Raw genomic sequence first — 21,043 nt, forward strand, 5'->3', positions numbered from 1 at the left:
AATCCCCATAGGGGGATTTTAGATCGCCTCATATAAGAACTGTTTTTGAAAAATACCCTGGCCGCTTCACTCATATGGATATTAAGAATCAACTGACTGAGATAAAACGCTAATGTTACTGCTACTGAATTAGTTACATTTTCGCTAGAAATATATGAGTGACTGATTGTTGCAAACGATACAGAGACACCTCCCTGACAATAACGCCGAGACAGCTTGTTTATTGTTGGACCACAACGCTTATATGAAACGATTTTAAGATGAGCCCATGTTATTCTCCATAGAGAAATTACTTCCGCAAACCAGGGGAATCGAAGGGATGAGCGAGTTACGTCAGGACTTCGGTGCTCTATAGGGCTCCATCTTGCGCCACCCCTTATCCCTTATCCCTAAACTTATTTGCCATTTTTTACTATTTTGAAAATCATTTTAAAATAGTTCAACTAGCCGATCTACATTTACATGTTGTGAGCTTGTAGATCAGCTATTTGAACTATTTTAAAAGGTTTTAAACTAAGTTTAGGGATAAGGGTTAAGGGGTGGCACAAGATATAGCCCTATATCCGCACACTCGTAGCTTCCGATGCAAATGTTATTGTGGGAACAGAGACAAAAAGACAAACGTTTCGGACAGACGAGATTAAGCTGCCTTGTTTAGGGTAAACGAAGAATGGTATGTGTGACTTTAAATACTTTGTGACTTTGTGTGACTTTAAATAGGTAAAAAGGGAAAAACAACATACAGCGAGGGGAAAAAGGGGTGGGTGGGGGATTCTGATTTTACGGGGGGGCAGTTTCAAATTGCAGCCGTCTGTAGGTGCCCTTTGAGATCGGTTTTGAAGAAGTCAAGGGATTTGTGATCTTAATGACTGTTGATAGGGCGTTCCACATTTTGGTGGCATAGGAGCTAAATTAATTTAGTCCCTTGTTTGTGCCGAATCTGAGTTGCACATGGTTTGTTGAACTCCCTCTGGTGTTGTGGGTGTGGACTTCGTTGATATTAAGGAAGTATTTAGACAGGTACATGGGTATCTTGGTGGTGTTTCGAATCTTGTGGACCAGACCCATTGCAAGATGCTGGACTCTGTCGTCAACCCTAAGCCATTCCAGCCTGTCAAAGTGGGCAGGGGTGAGGTGGATTCGGGGAGTGAGGCCAAGTAGTAACCTGACCAGTTTAATTTGGGAAGTCTGGAGCCTTGTTTTAAGGGCCTTAGAGGTGCTGTGGTACCAGGAGGTGCATGCATAGTCGAAGAAACCTTGTACGAGGGCTCCTGTTAGGGTCTTCAAGGTGTTTGTTTTGACCAATGAGGAGATCCTGTATAGGAATCTTGTTCTTTGGGCTCAATAACCATTTCGATGCCGGTATAACGCAACAAGGACACAGGATGATGCAAAATGCGCAGCATTTGGATATGTAACCACATTTTTACACCTGATGGTGCTGCAGTGCTCAGAAATACTGACTTAGAGTTCACCTTTAGTCATCATGTCTACATAAGCCTTGGCCACACGGGCAGGTCAACGGATAAATGACACCACTGGTAGTACATGTAATTACACCTATAAACAGGATCTATTAGCCGGAATGCGGGTGTTTGAAAGACTGACATTTGTGAGTGAAGTTGCAGTGGACACACAAGCCACAGCTATAATTGCCATTGGGGATGGGTGTCAATTTGCGTTGAGGGCATAGCAGGAGGAGGGGGTAAATCAGACTTATCCAGGTGGTGTCTGAGGTTCTGACTGCGTAAGAATAGTAGAATACACAAGGGGGGTTCCGAGAAGGCTTCATGGATGGGGTGACTGATCAGACCTGAGAATATGCCAATGTTTGTTAAATTGTTCGGTAACACGGGAATAACAGCGGGTGGAAAAGATAGACAAGAGACCAGACCCAGACAAACATAAATCCTGTAAACTAGTATTAACTGTAGTCTTGAATTGACAACTTAGTTTCGAGGTGAGTTTGGTATAGAATTTGTCGTCCAATAACTATCTGTAGCACTCATTTACTATGACCACGCCCCCTTTGTCAGCCTCCCTTATAACCAGTAAGACGCGCAAACGCGGGAAGCGAACGCAGCTCGTACATATTTGGGTTTTGGACGTATAGCTGCTTTGGGGACTCCTTATATGGTTATGGCTGAGTCATGGTGACACAAATCACTCAGCTCCATATATGGGCACAAAATGCAGCCAAATCACTCAGCTCCATATATGGGCACAAAAGCAGGACACACACACACACACACACACACACACACACACACACACACACACACACACACACACACAGACAGACATGATCTGCTAGGTCTCATAGTAAGTGCTCACTGCGTTCGCAATAATAGAATTGTCACTCAGACTTCAACTCAAGCAACGCTTGATCAAGGTTGCCATGAGATCTATGCTTATCTTTCTCTTGTAGCAGTGACATATCATCCTCTACTATTCTGCAATACGTTTCAATCGAATTCAAAGGGTTGCGGTTGGTGGGGGGAATAAACATACTCTTACGTCTAAAGGGTGTAAGCTCATTAACTCTATTAAGAACAGTGTGAGTAAATGTTATTTTATCCAGTTGTAACTCGGCGTGCACACATGTTTTTGTGGACTCTCTGAGTTAAGCCATTCTGGGCCGGAACCCCTTTTGGTGTTTTAAGCATTATGTTATACTTTAGCTATTGGAAAATAGCAGATCTACAAGCTCATAGCGCGGCACTCTGTGCCGCGCTATGAGCTTGTAATGTGGAGCAAATCTTTGAATATATATTCTTTCAGAGCGACCATTTTTAACTCAAATCTTTGCTTCTGGGGGGTGCCTGGAACAACATATTTTCAGATGGGGGTCCGCGGCCAAATACAGACAATTCTGGGGGTCCTTGACGTGAAAAAGGTTGAGCACCACTGACATGTAGAAACATGGGGTTTTTCAGAAAACCGTCAGGATTTAGAAGACATTCGTAGAATCGTCCTCAGGACTCTCTGAGTTAAATTAACTCGGAGGATTCTCGCTGTGCGGGCAGTCACATAACCAGAGCAGCACCTGACCACAGGCCATTCACTTATCCCCCACCACTTTCTCATTGACGCTTCTCCTTATGACTGAGGCCCATTGGAATCTCCACACAGGGGACCTTTTAACAACAAACGCAGGCCAGCTACGACAGCAATGCTGCTTCTCTGAATGAACAACAATGCCATTCCAGCACTGTGCGTGTGTGTGTGTGTGTGTGTGTGCGTGTGTGCGTGTGAGCTGTCTGTGTTTTTGCTTGTGTGTGCCGGTGCATATACAGTGTGTGTGTGTGTGTGTGTGTGTGTGTGTGTGCGCGTGCATGCTGTCTGTGTTTTTGCTTGTGTATGTGGGTGCATATACTGTGTGTGCGTGCGTGTACGCACACGCACACACACACACACACACACACACACACACACACACACACACACGCGCAGGCTGTCTGTCTGTCTGTCTGTCTGTGGGGGCGTAGTGTAACACCAGTGCCTTGTAGTAGCAGTTCTGATCTTGTGACCAAGGCCCCTTAATGATGGTTAGGAGCCGTGAGCAGACTTTAACCTCATTGCCCTGATTAATCCATTATCATGCACAGTGTTTTTAACAGCACACTCAGGATAGTGTAAATTACTTCATCATTTTATTTGATACATTTAGCTGATGGTATGTCTTTTATCCAGAGTAACTTGCGACGAGTTATTAGGTTAATGTCAAGGAACTGTATCAGTCGATGTGCATATTAGCTGCTGTGTATTGTGCACGGATATCTGACTTAGGTCCAACTGCAATGAGTTCACCCATTTACAGAGTAGAATGAGCTGTTCGGGCAAAGGGTCTTCCATTAAGTGACATGAGTGTTATCAGAGGTATTGCACAAAGGCTACTTTGTGCAACTGGCAGCAACAGTATGGCTGTGTCGTTCGTCAGTCCGTCAAACATCAATGCATTAAGCCAAAGATTCCACTTGCACACATTTCTCCCAAATAATATCTTGAAATTGAAAACGTATAGACTACTGTCTGGATTGCCATGGAATTGACGGTGCACCTTCATGCTCCCGAGACGATCCCCCCTAGCCGAAGGGGTTAACGTGGTTTCAGCATGAGACGATCCCCCATAGCTGAAGGGGTTAACGTGGTTTCTGGACCACTGAGCCATGGCCCAGGCCGTCATAAAATATATCTTTTGAGGTCAAATGTATCAAATCTGACACAATCTTGCAAGATTTTGAAAAGACCTGGTCACAGGTATTTTACAAAACCATCCCATCCAAAGGGAATATGGTGGCAACAACAGCCAAATCCATTCAAATGATACACTCCAAAGTGTATGACCTAAATTATATCTATTCAAGGGTCATCATACTCCTGTCTAGTGACTGTGATGTTCATGTAGAGGATGCCCTCGCCTATGAGCTGGCACCAGTCTTAACTGCCATGTTCACAGAGGATGGAATGCAAATTCAGAAAGCCACATTGAAGACGTCACTCCAGGTCGGGAGGAATTCTGCTGATGCAGATGTCACTGTCATTGATGGATCAGACCTTTGGACCATCCAGGTGATGGCAAACCTGTCAGACAGTGATGTCTAGCTAATCTTCGAGGTACTGTGATTGATTACAATATCAGGTCAGTCAGCAGAGATAAATGGCAAATAAATGGTAAATGGTGCATTTATATAGCGCCTTTATCCAAGGCGCTTTACATAGATTGTGCATCAATTCACCCATTCACACAGCACACATTCATACACTGGCGGCCGCGGAAACCATGCAAGGCACCAACCAGCACATCAGGAGGAGCAATTTGGGGTTCAGTGTCTTGCTCAAGGACACTTCTAAACTAACTCTGGGGGAGCCCAGGTTCGAACAGGCAACCGGGGTCAGCAAGAAATATGTCCCATCATGAAATATCTCCTCCTATCAACAATGTTTCTAGCCCAGAAGGTTGTGTTCTCTTTTTTGTTAACAGACTCCATCCAGGTCTCTTTCCTGCTGTACTGTGAGAGTCAATGTATTGTCCCCATATGGCAGCACTGACTCCACTGTAGCTACGGACAGCCGCCTCTTGAGGTCTGATTTCCACACTCCTCATCTTGTGCTAGGCATTCCAGGCAAGTGCCATCTGGACCTTCAGGTCCTGTTCCGTTAATGAAACTATGGAGGAAACTAGACTACTAGTCTGGGAGAAAAGATTGGGAAAGGTCATGCATCTACTTCAAATCTAGTGTAAAGGACATGCATCTACTTCAAACCTAGTGTAAAGGTCATGCATCTACTTAAAACCTAGTTAAAGGACATGCATCTATTTCAAACCTAGTTAAAGGACATGCATCTATTTCAAACCTAGTTAAAGGACATGCATCTACTTCAAACCTAGTTAAAGGACATGCATCTATTTCAAACCTAGTTAAAGGACATGCATCTACTTCAAACCTATAGTTAACCCTTAGACTACCGTTGACGGTATTGATTGATGTAGTGAATTAATTAATCCAATTAAGCTACCGTTGGCGGTATTGACGTAATTGTTTTATTCCCTATAATCGGGGGCTTAATGTAGCATAATGTAGCAACTTTGAGAATGTTTGGCTAACGGCCGATGTCCTCTACCTAAAACCGGACGAAATCCTTGCGTACACGGTAGCTCACGCACGAGCGCGGTCTTTATGTGCATAGCTGCGTAAAATGCGATATTCTGGGCTTGATTAGAGCTTAATTTGACTTAGATATTAAGCAGCTTTGTGGCAAAATGTTGATGGGAATCTTCCACCAGGGACCCAGGGTAGTTTGGATGGAAAGAGACAGATCTATTAGGCAACGGAGCCCTACCAATCTATCTCAATATTACAAACCTGCCCCAGATGACATTTGTGCAATTATAAAGTGTACTGTAAGTGTAAAGTAAGAGTGAAAATGATTTGCAATGAACATAATGTCCTGTTGATGATTTGGTGTAGAATTCTCACAATAGGCCTGAAAGAGTTAATTCATAAGAAAGGAGATGTGGTGGACATGACCACTTCAAATAAGCATTTATTTTGGAATGCAAATGATTTGCATTGATTATTGTATGGTCTTTTGCTGTGTTAAGCAGGAAGTGGTTAATATCTAAAAATGCCCTATTCTGAGATCAAATATATTGTACACATATTCATGAATAAACACTGGAAAGCAAATTTCATGCATTTAGATCTCAAAGGATATCTTTTATGGGATTTGGGGGGTTTTGGGCATGAAGAGGTTAATGTGCATTAATTAATAATGCATTAATCATGAATCAAATAAATTGTGCATATCCACAATCAACATTCATAAACACAAACAGCTAATTGTATGCATTTAGACGAAGTATTTTGCATTAAGTATACCATAAAGCTTTATTTTAGTGGTTAATAACAAAAAATGCCCAAGGGATATCACTGGGCACCCTCTTGAATTATTAAGTGGTGACCCCAAGCTTCAAGAATCAGTTGAGGAAAAAACTTTATCTGACGAAACCACGTTCACCCCCACGGCTCCGGGACTACCCCTGCTGATTGTGATGACAACATTGGCAAGTAGCCACCTGACCTTTAGGCCACGATTTCCACTTAAACACAAGATGTCTCAAATGTTACTGGGCAGATTGCCTTGTAATCGTGCTCCTCAGAGGAGGAACCCTACTGTTTTGGTCACCTCATGGCCTTTCCCCTAGCACCACCCTTAATCCAAAATGTACTCTTGCGCACAGGCTATCTGAAAATGAAAAGGACGGTTTGCCATGAAACTTGCATAGCACATTCATGCTCCCTGGAGAATGAACCTCACTGACTTGCCTTTACTTTTGTGCCACTTTTAGGCTAAAATTTAAAAATAATCTCTTCTTTTTAAGCTACATAAAACCAGTAAGCCGCCTTAATATAGGCGAGAGCGACCACAGGGCTGAGCCACTCTCCCGGAATAATGTCACTTATATGTCAGCACTGTCATAGAAGTTTCATTTAAAATTAGATTATCCATATAGTGTCCATGGCTCCAGTGGATTTGCCATGCTGGGACTCAGGCACCTAACCACGTTTTAAATAACTTAATCGTTATTCATCATTATTTGTATTAATAAGATAAGAAATAAGGAAACGGTTGAAAAGTATCCGTTTCCTGCTGTGCAATCTTCAGCGAGGAAAGGAGGAGAGTGGGGGAGGAGACTGCATTTATTGCTGATAGAGAAGACAGACAGCACGTGGCCTTCCAAAAAACAAAGAGAGGAGTAGTAGCAGCTAGAAGCAGTTCACACACAATGGTGTGCTCCATTCCATTCACCTTCACTGTTGTTTACCCCCCAGTTAGGTACATGCATTAATGATTAGGCCATGGACCCCCATAACTCAGAGACTGGATACATTGAACCAAATGTACCCGTAAGAGTCCATTTGTAAACTCTCAGAGTTACAGAACTTTAAGGGTCCATTTGGTTCCCAACTTTCAGTCATAACTGGGGAGGCCCCCTGTGGAACCCCCCCCCCTGGGCCTGGGGGTCCCTGTAAACTACTTTGAGAACCACTGGTTCTATGAGAAAGATACAATATGCAGATATAATCAATGTAGCCTGTGATTCATATTCTCAAAGAAGCTCTGTAGCAGCATTGAGGACAAATAAAGGCTAATATGACGTCCTGCACAAATTATTGAGTCATTTTAAAATTGCATTTGAAAATGTTTATAATTGAATCGTTGTTCAAACCTTCAGTTAAATGTGAAGGTGTGAATAATTCTACTGAGGTTAGGGTTCGAAACAAGGTTTGCTAAATCTGCTTAATCTCAGTCAAATTATGCCTAAAACTAACCTATTCCTAAAGAAAAATAGCTCAGAGCTCTATTGCTGGTTACTCAGGTTAGAACCCGCCGCAGTGGTGTTGAACTTAAACCAGGATGCTTCGACTTCTCACTAAAGCAAACCCAAGTTATATATCCTTCCACTAGTCTTGGCATGATGACTAAGCCAGTCAGATCTATCCATGTACATGTACTGTATGGGTTCTACCATATCTATCTGATATCAGCACTAGGTCGGCTCGGGCTCAAATATAGGGATTGTGATACTAGACATATCATATGTCGTATAGCCCAGCGTCCTAGTCGGATATCCCCATATATGGGGACTGAATATCCAACGAACACTCTCCCAGATCCGCTAATATGAATGGAAGTGAGAGTCTTCGTTACACCTAACCTCAGTAAAATTGAACCTAAACGTAACCTTATTCCTAACCTTAACCTCAGTAAGATTATGCCTAAACCGGAGAAAGAAAATGTTCTCAATTGTCCGCAAAAAGATAGTGGAAAATCAACCGTCAGCGGGGGGATTCACACTGGAGGATGGATTTTTAGGAGCATAATGAGTACGCTATTGCGGCAGATGATAGTTTATGGTCATGGGAGTTATTTTAATGTGATGCTGCTCTGTGTATCTTTCTTAGATGTGACGCAAGTTATTAGGGGAGTGGCTAACTAGTGGTGCTAACATCACTCGAATCAGGAGGTGATTTGTGTCCATCTATCCGAGGGGCCAAGCTTTTTTTTCTTTCTTTCAGGGCAAGCAAGAGATCACTTGTGTGGCTACGCTTCTAGTTGCTCAGCAAGAGGCTAGCTGTCTAGTGTCCGAGTGTGTGTCTGGGTGTGCAGAGCTAATCCTGCAAACCGCTGGATGCAAACTTTGTATGCATTAGTATTTGGAATATTTAACTTTAATTTTATGAAACCTTGCCCAAATTTGGAGTCATATGTCATAGACAACTGATAGACACAGATGAGTGACGACACAGGCTGGTGGACATGAAGTCCCATTATACAGTATTCAGGTGAAAAGTGTTACCTTTCTCGTTACACACTATGTACACCAGCAGTAAATAAAGAATGTGTGGTGATGAACTCAACCCTGTAGTATGCATCAGATACTGTAACCGCGGTAATGCGTTTATTGCCACCGCAGGTCGCCGTTTACTACGAAATCAGTCAGTCTGTCGTCCGTCACACCTCGTGACACGCTCCATATATGGCCAATACAGAAAATCATTTCATATGTTGATCTGACCTCATCAGACCCTGTGTACACTCAAGACACTACCCCCGCTGCCACCCTTAGATCTCCATATATGGCCAATACAGAAAATCATTCCATATGTTGATCTGACCTCATCAAACACTGTACAATCAAGACACGCTCCATATATGGCCAGAATTAATTGCTTAATATGTTGATCTGACCCCCATAGCAAAGTGCCAGCGCCATCGCCCAGCAGTCTGCCGTCACCCAAGCAGATGCGTGCATGCTTCTCGCCCTCAGGGCGTTTTACTGGTAATATTGTTCCAACAATACTGTCATCTTCTCGCAGGTCTTGTTTTTGGTTAGTGTTTGCTACAGTAACTGTGTCGCTACTGGCCAGCAGTCACTGGTAAGCTTACCAGTGAAACATTATTTTTGTACTGCTCCTCCATTCTCTTGTTGTCTCCACCAGGCCGAAGGAATGGAGAGAGAGTATGTTTTGCACTCTGTCCGTGTGCGTCTGTCCGCTGTAATACACACAGCATGCTATTAAATAGCAAATAATGCCTTACATTTACATTGAAAAAAGGGATTTTTGTATTTAACCTGTAAACCGTAAGGAAATTGTAACCTGTTAATAATAATAAATAAGTCCTCAAAATCCCAGGCTGTGCGTGCCTGTATGATGACAGCATGCAGCATGTTTGGAGCCCGTTTGCGTTTGGAGCTGCTGTTCTGTGTTGCTCCATGGAGGGCAAATAAATAAAAGTGTAACTCCAGCGTGCGTTTCTCCATGGGACTGATCGAGTGTTTACAGACGGTATGTCATGCCATTCAGACGATGGGTTTAATGGGTAAGTCTCGTCCTATTGGCTTGGAGCTGGAGGTAGCCTAGAGACGAGGCAGCCAATCATGATAAAGTGTCTACTAGGTCCTTCCATACAAGTGCTTGCGATGATAGAACCAGCTTCAGGTAGCTGGTTAAAAAAAGGCACACATTGAGTGGCATGTAAACAACACAGAGCCAAAAGTGATTTCACTTACACCAATAGTGGATGCTGCAAATGCTACAAATGTCACTGTTGGTTGCAGAAACACAAACACCCATATGCCTTCCATAGAACCTTCTGTTGTCTCACCAGACAGTGAGTGCCCAGATAGGCCTGATGCTCAGTTTGCTCACTGCCTCCGGCCCCGGTGCTAGGTCAGTGAGGACCCCGTTTTATGATACAGGATCATAGAGTTATAAATAATAGAGACGGCACCAGATGATTTCTCCTCCCATCCACATGCATTGAGTTGCTCACCCAGCGCATGAGGCGTTTTCACCCCTTCTTCCGCGTTGGAACAGAGTGCACTCTGGGTGGGAAAAGTGGTGTGCTCCGCCCATTTTGGGATATGGCCCAGTGCCGCGAGAGCTGCAGTACCTACTTTCGGCCACCATGTCCATTCCGCTTCAGTGTTTCCCCTCGGTGGCCGGGGCTTGCATAGCGGCTCCACCTCACCTTAGCCCTGTCCCAGGCCCTCTTCAGCCTACAGTGTGAGGCTTCAGTGCAAGCATTTGCCTTTATGACTCAGGAGCTTGGCAGGCCAATGTCAACTCTGGCTCTGGCTCGCCGCCAAGTATGGCTCTCCAAGTGTCCCATGGACCCATGCCATGCCTTCGGCAGGGATCTTTTGCACTCTCCAGGTCAAGCCTTTTGTCCTGCTGGTGAGCACGTCGTTTTTGGTGAGATTAAAACTAATTTATTTTCGGGAGCATACTGTAACAGCATGTGTACTGCTGCATGTTTTTATCTCCTGCTGCCCAGCAAGCCTTGCAATGAAGTGTTCTGGTAAATCAAGCCAGGCAGCAGTTTGCTGACATAAGAGCCCCAGCTAGGCACAGGCTTTTTGCTACCCGTTCTCACTCACTAGCTCACTGTTTACATTTCTGTTTCGAACAAGCTACATACTGTAGAAGTATGTTTTTGAGAGTCTTAGGAAGGAATACAATATGTATATAAAGTGTATATACCGGTAAGTATATTTCTGCTTCAAAATGTTCATTTTTCAGGAAATATATATTTAAAACAAAGCACTGCTGTCTCATCAAAGTAGGTATTGTGACTTTACACTTTATATATTGTCACTCATATTGATAGTTTCATGAGAGTGGGTGGAGTTAGCAGATTTAGCAGACAGTTGGAATTGGAATTAGATGGTTTTGTCAGAATACCTGCATGTGTGTATGGACGCTGTTAACCCTTTGCTGGTTAACAGGGAAAACAGACTCTGCCATTGTTTGGCAGCACAGATGGTCGCATTATGCATCTCATTGTGCAAATATTAGACACATCTGTGTGTGGGGATTGTCAAAATTAAGTAACAGAGAGGAGCTTGTTTGTTTGTTTGTTTGATTGATTGATTGAATAATTCATTAGACAGCAATGTAAATAGCACAAAGTGCAGTCAGACATTTGGGCTAAAAGGATAACACAAAAAGTCCTGGGGACCTGTGTGGTCAACTTGATCATCAAACAGGCTTTTTGTGTTTGAAATATCCGATGCTAATTACAAACATCATCAAGTTGGTTTGTAGTGTACTAGTGTGCAGATGCAGAAGCCATGGGTACGTACATACATATAAATAAAAATGCACTATGAGTGGTCTGAATAGCATGCTAAATACAGTTGCGATAGGATAGGCTTCCTCTGGATGTGTGGAGGAGAACATGCTCTGTGAACCCTTAAGCGTTGCTATATTCTGTTGCATGATAGTTCTTGTAGTATTGATATTGGAGTAGGAATAAGGATCATGCATGCTCACATATACTATTACACACACACAGATGGATATACAGTCCCCCAATGAGTTAACGCCAATGAGTTAATTGCAACAGAACATGATAGTTCTATTCGTATATATATATTTTTTGATAATATGGGTGAACGTCTCCAGCAACAAAATCATATTTTCGTAGGAGATATACATGTACTGTACTAGTCTGACTATACGATGTGCTAGTAAGGACAGTCCTTACTTTAATAAATGGTCAACATGTCATGTACTGTAACAACAGGGCAACATGACAGTACATGTCAATGGAAAAACGGGTCAAATGGCTTGACTGGACCGGAAACTCCATTCTTTTTTTTCACTGGAGGTGGCTTTGGAAAGAAGACGTTATCCAATGCGTTCCCATTGCCCCGAGCGTACGCTATATTTGTCCAAACTCAAATATTTGGAAAAATAGGGGGAGAGCAGGATGGTGGGAGTGGGGTGGGGGTGCAATGAGTGTCTACAACAGATATTGACTCCTCCACCCTGTCCACAACCTCAACCCTCCAACCCTTATGTGCCTATTTATAGGTGGAAATTGCGCTATGGAAAAATATGACAAAGCTGCATTCCATAAATAAGCTGGGAATGGTGGAAAAGAGCACTGGCTTTAGTCTCTGAAGGCCTGAGTGGATATTCTCAGCCTCAGGCCTGGCCTGGGGGTATGGATGGATGGAGGAATTGGTTGATGAATGGTCAAAATACATATTGTAATGAGCTATCAGTAAATAGACTAATCTATGGCTTTGGTTTTAATCACAGTCAAACTCCAGTGAAAAGCATATCCAATTTCAGTGCTTTGTACAGTAAAACAATGACTCTGGTCACAGTACTTTGTGTTATGGTGATGATACACGATGCATGCTAATGATGCTTTTATTCACAAAGATCATGATCCTTAAGTGACATATTATGTAATTTGCAATGCAATGTCATTACAAACTGAGATGGATATTAAATTGTTTACAGAGCAAACCATTTGTGGAGTTTTGCGCACACGCACGCACGTGTGTGTGTGTGTGTAAGTTTTGTGTTATGTTTGTGGGAAGTGGTTGTGGGGAGCAGTGAGTATGTGTGTTGAATGGATATGTACTTCTCAGACTGTGTGTAAGGGAATGATTTGTGTGAGCATTCAACAAGTGTGTGTGTGTGTGTGTGTGTGTGTGTGTGTGTGTGTGTGTGTGTGTGTGTGTGTGTGTGTGTGTGTGTGTGTGTGTGTGCGTGCGTGCGTGTGTGTTGCGTGCATACGTGCGTGCATGTCTGTGTGCCTGTCACCTCCACCCAACCAAAACAATGTAGCGATTTTTCTTCTTTTTTACACATTCACACACTTTACAGATATGCCCTGTTCTGATGCTATCCTACTTAACTGAAAGAAAAAAAGCCGATCTCCTATATTTGTGTTCAAGTTCAAAATTGTATTTGTCACATACACAGTTGTATACAGTATACTTGTATAACATGGGGTGAAACGCTTGGTGGAAATGATCATTTCCTGACTGGGAACTGGGAAGCGTGCTCTGGCCACTGCAGTGAACTGAATCCTAACGGCCTAGACCACTAGGGAGCGGTGTCTGTATTTCTATGTGTTCTGGTGTGTACGGAAGCTTGCAAGCCTTGGGGTTGGTTGTGGTCAATTCACATTCAGTTTAAAATCTAAATTGAAACTGCAATGCAGTTTCTCAGTGTGCTTGCTGCTTTGACGTGTGTGTGTGTGTGTGTGTGTGTGTGTGTGTGTGTGTGTGTGTGTGTGTGTGTGTGTGTGTGTCCAAATAGCCTGCACTCAACAGCATCAATCAGGTTGCACAGCAGCAGTGATGTCTTGCAGTGATGGAAAAAGTACTCAAATGTTTTACTTAAGTAAAAGTATCAATACTGCAATGTAGATGTACTATGTTACAAGTAGAAGTCCCGTATTCAAAATGTACAAAAAGTACTCATATAGAGGGTATGCGCATGCATAAAGTGAATGGGAAATCGAGTGGCAAATCGAGTGGCAATGTGACTTGGCAAAGTGAGTTTAATGTCGTTAAACGTCATTTAATGCAATTAGATAGGACTTTTCTGGATGTATGGGCTATCGAGGCCAGAAAAGTAGGTTTTTGCCACAAAGTATAGGCATTCCTGCATAACTTCCGGGCATGATGATGATGTCACGTCACGTGCATACCTTCTATTGCAGACTGTCCCATTTCACAAGTTCAAAATGTTTAAAAACCTTTTGAAAATAGCTGATCTACAAGCTGACAATGCGTCGCATCGCGACACATTGTGAGCTTGTAGATCTGCTATTTGGGCTGACATGGTTAATGTATGTTTTCTAATCTAAATCTACAAACTAGTAAGTAGTAGAGTAAAAGTACAATATTTGCCTCTGAAATGTAGTGGAGTAGAAGTAAAAGTACTGGCAATTGGAAATACTCACATACCAAAAATAATTCCTCAAAAGGAAAATAATAAATAAAACAAGAGCATCACATACAGTAGATCAACAATAAATCGACAACACAATGCAATACAGTAGACTGGGTAGAGTAGTAATAAAAAATAAAAACGTGCAATACAGTACATACCCGTAGATATAGACAGTATTACAAACTAAAGTGCTTACAAAACAAATGGGTTTTTAGCAGCTTTTTGAAGGTATCAAAAGATTCTGCCCTCCTTAGGGAAAGGGGTAGTTCATTCCATAAGGTAGGGGCTACGAACGCAAAAGCTCTATCGTCTTTACTTCTTAAATTCGTTTTAGGAACTTTAAGAAGACCTAAGGTGTTCTCACATTTGCTTTGGGGGATAATAATTCAGTTACCGGTATGTACATAGGAGACAGCCCATGGAGAGCTTCAAAAGTGATTAACAAAATTGGAATCAATTGGAAGCCAATGTAAAGCAGCAAGCACAGGGGTGATATGAGACCTTCTAAAAGTGTTCGTTAAAAGTCTGGCAGCTGCATTCTGCACCAACTGGAGGCGGTGTATTGAGGAGCGACTAAGGGTAGTGAATAATGAGTTACAATAGTCCAGCCGGGAAGAAATAAAAGCATGAATGAGTTGTTCCAGATCTCGAGGGGTTAAAAGCGACTTAATTTTGGCAATGTTTCTTAGAAAGAAACAGGTTTGAACCACTTTTTTAATATGTGTCTCGAAATTAATTTGCTGGTCGAATAACTGCTTTATGTCATTACATATAATATCAGGGCCTATAATGAGGACCGTTTTGTCCGGGTTTAATTGGAGAACATTTTGTCGGACTCCACGTATATGTTAAAACCTCAAAGGAATTGAAGGTACCAGAACGGCAACTGAACTGCTGGTTGCAAACAGCAGCTAAACCACCACCTCTACCAGAGGGTCTGGGGTCACTAATATATTTGCAGTACGTAAGTAAATGTAATTAGTTACTTTAGACAACTGGTGTCTTGCAGGACTCCCCCTGGCCTCCATATTAAGGACACGCTGTCTTGTCTCCCAGAGTGGAGGCCCACTGCCAAGCGCCAGACTCCAGGGGTTCATGAGTGTCAGTCTCCCCACTCTACCTCTGATCCCCCTGAGAGACAGCCTGCTGTAATTATGGCAGCTTTAGGAGCTATGAATAAACAGACTATTTTTTTTTCTTCTAGTATATTTGTGGAAGACAGTAGGTGCATTTTTCTCTGCCATGTAGGCTTTTTTTGTGGGAAAGTGGAAAAGTATGCGGTCATCTTGTGGGACCGTGAAACTAAATGATTTGGAGCTACTGTGTGAAAGACTATGGGGCCTGTGTGTGTGTGTGTGTGTGTGTGTGTGTGTGTGTCTGTGTAATTGGGCCATTTATATACTGCTTTACAATGTGCATTACATTCACAGTCACACACACATTCATACGCAGATGGCAGAGGAAACCATGCAAGGCACCAACCTGCTCATCAGGAGCAATTAGCGTTCAGTGTCTTGCTCAACACTTCGACACTAAATAAAATAACTCGGCCGGTCTACCTCCTGAACAGATGCTGCCCCCCTTGTGTGTGTGTGTGTGTGTGTGTGTGTGTGTGTGTGTGTGTGTGTGTGTGTGTGGGTGTGTGCGCGCGCGCAGGAGTTTAATTAATTGATTGATTGATTGATTGATTGCTTGACACAACACTATTCACAGAACAAAATGCACACAGGAAAGGTCAAAAGGATGACACTAAAAGCTAAAAGCTTATTTCCATTGTGGTTCCATTGATTGGGGGGACAAATGCAGTAAATGTGAAAATAAATAATCTAAAAAAAGTACTGTAAAAGTACAGTTTCATGATTCCACATAATACATGTAAAATTAGGTCGAGTTGCTGGTAAGCCAGCTCTTTAGCTTGGATTTAAAGCTAGCCATTGAGCCAATGGATGTAATGCTTGTGGGCAGACCATGAACTTTGGCCCATACAGCTTCAGAGATTAAAATAGGGCGCATTTTGCATCCCAAAATGCAGTTTAGGGACGCAATAAAACAACGGCCGCTGCATCCACAGGATGCACTACTCCTGTACTACTGTACTGTTTTTTAATTCTAGTTTATTTTGCTAGCTTTAGTTATAATAATTTCTTCTTCTGTTTTCTACGTGAATATAGCCACATTATAACCATATAAAATGAAATGGGAGTTAAATGCTGCAATTTGTATAAAATGGCAAAATATGACTCCTACTCATCTAAATTCTAAAAGACCATCCCTGCATCCCGGGACTCATTACATTGAAAACCTATTCACATCACCGCAGATTTTGAATCGGCAAGGCACAAAGTTGGTGGAGCTTCCTCTGGTTGCATGACTATGTACCACAATAGCCTTGGAAAAGTAATCAGTTACTTGCAGCATTGTTTTCTAACCATGTGAACCACCATACACATTTGAATTCGAGTGACTCTTTCCTCAACTTTGAGCCACTTGATGCTATTGAAATGGGCAGAGAGAGAAGATGTGTTTTGGAATGAGTTCGAGAATCTGTCCAACTAATTTGTTCTGTGAGATCTAGAGCTTGTGTGTGTGTGTGTGTGTGTGTGTGTGTGTGTGTGTGTGTGTTCAGGGATAGTGTCAGGGGGTACAGGTCCAGGGGAAGGGGACAGTGTCCATTTTTGTGCTACCATACTGTTGTAGGCTATAAGGCCCTCACCTTGCCTCACGGCCACTTTTGCAGATACTGTCACGACACATACAGTATGTAGATTGTGCACATCGACTGTGACAAATGCCAATCCGACCTATTCCTGAAGTCATTAGTATATGCCCACATACGGATATGTCTGAGTCATAGTCACGAGCCGCTGTCTGATTCAACTTTATTGTCACATCACAAGTTTGCAGGTGTAAAACGTAGTGGGGGAAATTCGTTTTTGTGCAAGGAAGCTCCATCATTTTGTTATTTCCAACAACAACATAAAAAAGAGACAGTATTATGTCTGAGTCCTAGTAATATAGTATACTACACCTTGCCATATTGAATATCAATAGTTTATTGTTGAGAGTGGTATTTGCCTTCCCCTTTATTTTATTTCATTTAAAAGAAGTATTTTTGACGATGCCCCTGGCGAGGTGAGGTCTATACGGAACCTTCCGCTCAACAAGGAACGCTGCAGCCTAGTCCAAGGATTTGGAACGGTAAAACACAAACCAGTAAGAAACAACATATAGCTTCTTAATACGGCACAGTTGAGAAGCAGGAGTTAAACTATCAGTAAGACGCCTGAGGGCGAGAAGTGACCTAAGGGCGAGGTCGCGTGCACGCATCCACCTGGCTGACAGCAGACTGCTGGGCGAGTGCTGGCGCTGTTGCATGGGGGGTCAGATCAACATATGGAATGAATTCTGCACTGGCCATATATGGAGCATGTCTTGAGTGTACAGGGTTTGATGAGGTCAGATCAACATATGGAATGTCAGAACAGGTCAGCTCCATATATGGAGATCTAAGGGTGGCAGTGTGGGCAGTGTCTTGAGTAGACAGGGTTTGATGAGGGCCCAGGTAGGACCGGGCCTTAATTTTCGGGCCTGTTGAGAACTCTAGTTTTCGCTGGCTGCCGGCCGTCTAGACTCGAGTTTAAATGGACAGGTATCAGTCAAAAGGGAGACATCGAAGAGGAAGGATGGATGGGGGAAGGATCAACATATGGAATGTTAGAACAGGTTCTGACATAAATCCATATATGGAGATCTAAGGGTTTGAGGTCAGATGTAGAGTTGCTGGCCGGTATTGATGACATCAGGGATCTCCATATATGGGCTTAATTGCGACAGCAGGTCACATACATATACTATGGCATCAGGGATCTCCATCCACCCTGATGATGTCACGTGATGTAACGAGATCTGGGCACCATATATGGGGGCTTTCCCATGTATGGGGATTTTGAGTGATACACTGACTGACAGACATACCGGTATATGATGTACGATTTCATAGTAAATGCGGGCACTGATGATCACGCCCACAGCGTCCCCAGCGGGAATCGAGCCCAGGACCTTCTAGCTGTGAGGCGACAGCACTACGGACTGTGCCACCGTGCCCCTTGTGGGCTTAATATTGATGACATCAGGGATCTCCATATATGGGCATGGGATTGGATTAGGCCATCGTCTGGGAATGCCCATATATGGACTGACGGGAAATGCAGGTTTTCATAGTAACTGCGACTACAGTCGCAATAAATACATTCGAGTGCGTTTACTTTTTAAAGAATACAAATATGCCAGTGGAAAATTTTATCAAATATAACTTGTTTAATTGAGTTATACAGTATGACTTTAAATAAGTGATTGTTATCGACTCCACAAATCCCAAGTGATTCAAAAATATGTTATGGAAACCATGTAGCATAGTTGGTGCGATGGCGGTATATTTTTTCCATTGTGGGAGGAATTTGTTAAAATTTCCGTCTCTTTACATTGTTACCCATGGGACAATCTGGAGGATAAACAAAACTAAACGTGGCATAAACAGGTTTTTCTATGGCATTTCAATTGAATAGCTTCCCAGTTGGTTTTAGCATTAGTCATTCTTGGCCTGTTGTTTCATCAGTAAGATACGGGTTGAAAAGTCTTACGACAGGTCATAATGATACTGGTACTTGACCTTAAGTGCACCTCATTTGAGGGGGAGTTGGTGATGAGTGTTACTGATCTGTGGACAAACTATTAAATTAGCTTGAATCGACAAAAAGAGGCTTGTGTGTGATTCTGACTTAGTGTGTGATTTAGTTGAAGAGAGTAAACGAGTGTGTGTGTGTGTGTGTGTGTGTGTGTGTGTGTGTGTGTGTGTGTGTGTGTGTGTGTGTGTGTGTGTGTGTGTGTGTGTGTGTGTGTGTGACTGTGTGTGTGTGTGTGTGTGGGTCCTCCACCTGTCCTTATCAGTTGGTTTTACGAATAGATGAGAGATTGTGTTTGAAAGGTGAGGTCATGTTGGCACACATTCCGACACATTGGATGGTTGTTGTCATTGATCAAACGTGACCTGTCAATAGTCAATAAATACCCATTGATGTGCTGGTTTAATAAATGAAGATGTCCTTCCCAGTGGTCTCTGGGACACCGTTACCCAATTATTATTTTTTTTAATAATTCAGAAGTAGTGAATATAGCCGATCTACAGTACTGGTAGATCGGCTACCGGGCAAACTCTTTTTTGGGTCTCGACCTGAATAGTTTGGGAACCACTGCTCTAGCAAATTGTGAGCCATACCTAAACCTATTTGGCTTATTTGTCACAGCAATGAATTAGCCTACATATGAACAGTGAGCACGCTGAATAGCATGGATAGACGTTATGGTGGAAGCTGGATTTAAACCTCCGGTTAGTGAAGTAAATTCCACACTGGCAAGGCAGGAAGCGAAAGCAAGAGATCAAGCAAGCAAGCTTTATGTATATATCACAATTCAGACAACAGGTGTAGTTCAAAGTGCTTTACAGGAAAAGAAAACAAAAGGAGAGATTACAGGCAAATTACGGGTTCATTTTTGACATTTTCAGAGTGATAGCAACCCTTTGGGTTTTACAGTGCACCCACTCCCCTATAGCATTGATCTGTTTGTACTGTGCCGAGCACCCTCCCCATGGCAGTTCATAGTGATTGCTTGCTCAGGGACTTCTGGGACCTGATTGCTCTAATGGTAAAGAGTAATCTTACCATTACCATTTAGTACCTTTACTAAATTATATATGATGCATTTATATAGCGCTTGCCTTTTATCCAATGCGCTTTACATAGATTTTGCTCTGATGATTACATTCATCCATTCACACACACATTCACACACTGATGGCGGAGGAATCGAACTGGGAACTTCACGTTCCCAAGCGGCTGCTCTACCAGCTACTCTACCCCTGGGCCACTGCTGCCCCCATTTACTAAAATGTAAATGGGGGCTTTATATTTTAGTTTGTTGTAAAACACACCCTCACTGATAGACTAAAGGTGTCATTGGCATCATTATGAGAATAGGTCTCTACAATAGGTCTCTACATAAATGTTTCCCAACCGCTGGGTCGGGACCCATTTGTGGTTTGCGGATTTCATTTAAAAGAAAAACATTCCCAAAAAAGCTCAGATTTTTTCAGTAATTTAGTTTCTTAATTTCATTTAAAAAATCAATGAAATCCCATAAATAAGAAAACTAAATGTTTAAGAAGTAGGCCTAGTGAAAATAGGTAATCGACAAGCTCTCAACGGACGCAAAGCCGTTGTGAGCTTGTAGATCTGCTGTCTAATTTCTATTTTGGGTCACAGCGGGCTAAAAGGTTTGGGAACCACTGCTCTACATGGCCTTGGTGGGTATTCTGAGAAAGACAATGTCCCACGTCCCAGTCCCAGAGATTACCAAACAATGTTCATTGTCAGCCCGAAAGTAGGAAGAGTTATTCTGTGTGCATAATCTGCATATAGCCCATTGTATCATACAGTTAGTGCACACCACCACTGTGTGTTAGCCTATGAATGAATTACTATGCTGTTGTAGAGGCATACAAGCAGGTGCAGTCATTGTAATAAAACAAGCTTGGTGATGAGTCAAGAAGTACATCTGTGGCTGGCTTCCAAGAGTAGCAGCCATAACAGTGAACATCCGTGTTCTTCACAAATAAATACACATGCACTTGCGCACGCATGCACTCATGCACGCACGCAGTCACACACACACACACACACACACACACACACATCGGCTCGCCCATTATTTAC

At 42.7% G+C, this 21,043-nt stretch overlaps 1 protein-coding gene across 1 annotated transcript in view; it reads left to right on the top strand.

The window, feature by feature from the left end:
- Window positions 1-21,043, top strand: part of cnnm2b (cyclin and CBS domain divalent metal cation transport mediator 2b) — a gene marked incomplete at both ends in the record, with an annotated part of 48,566 nt that overhangs the window by 15,062 nt on the left and 12,461 nt on the right. The gene's annotated exons all lie outside the window — the stretch shown is intronic.

This window comes from Protomyctophum bolini (assembly GCF_963924005.1).
Source record: "Protomyctophum bolini genome assembly, chromosome: 3".
Lineage (NCBI taxonomy): Eukaryota > Metazoa > Chordata > Actinopteri > Myctophiformes > Myctophidae > Protomyctophum > Protomyctophum bolini.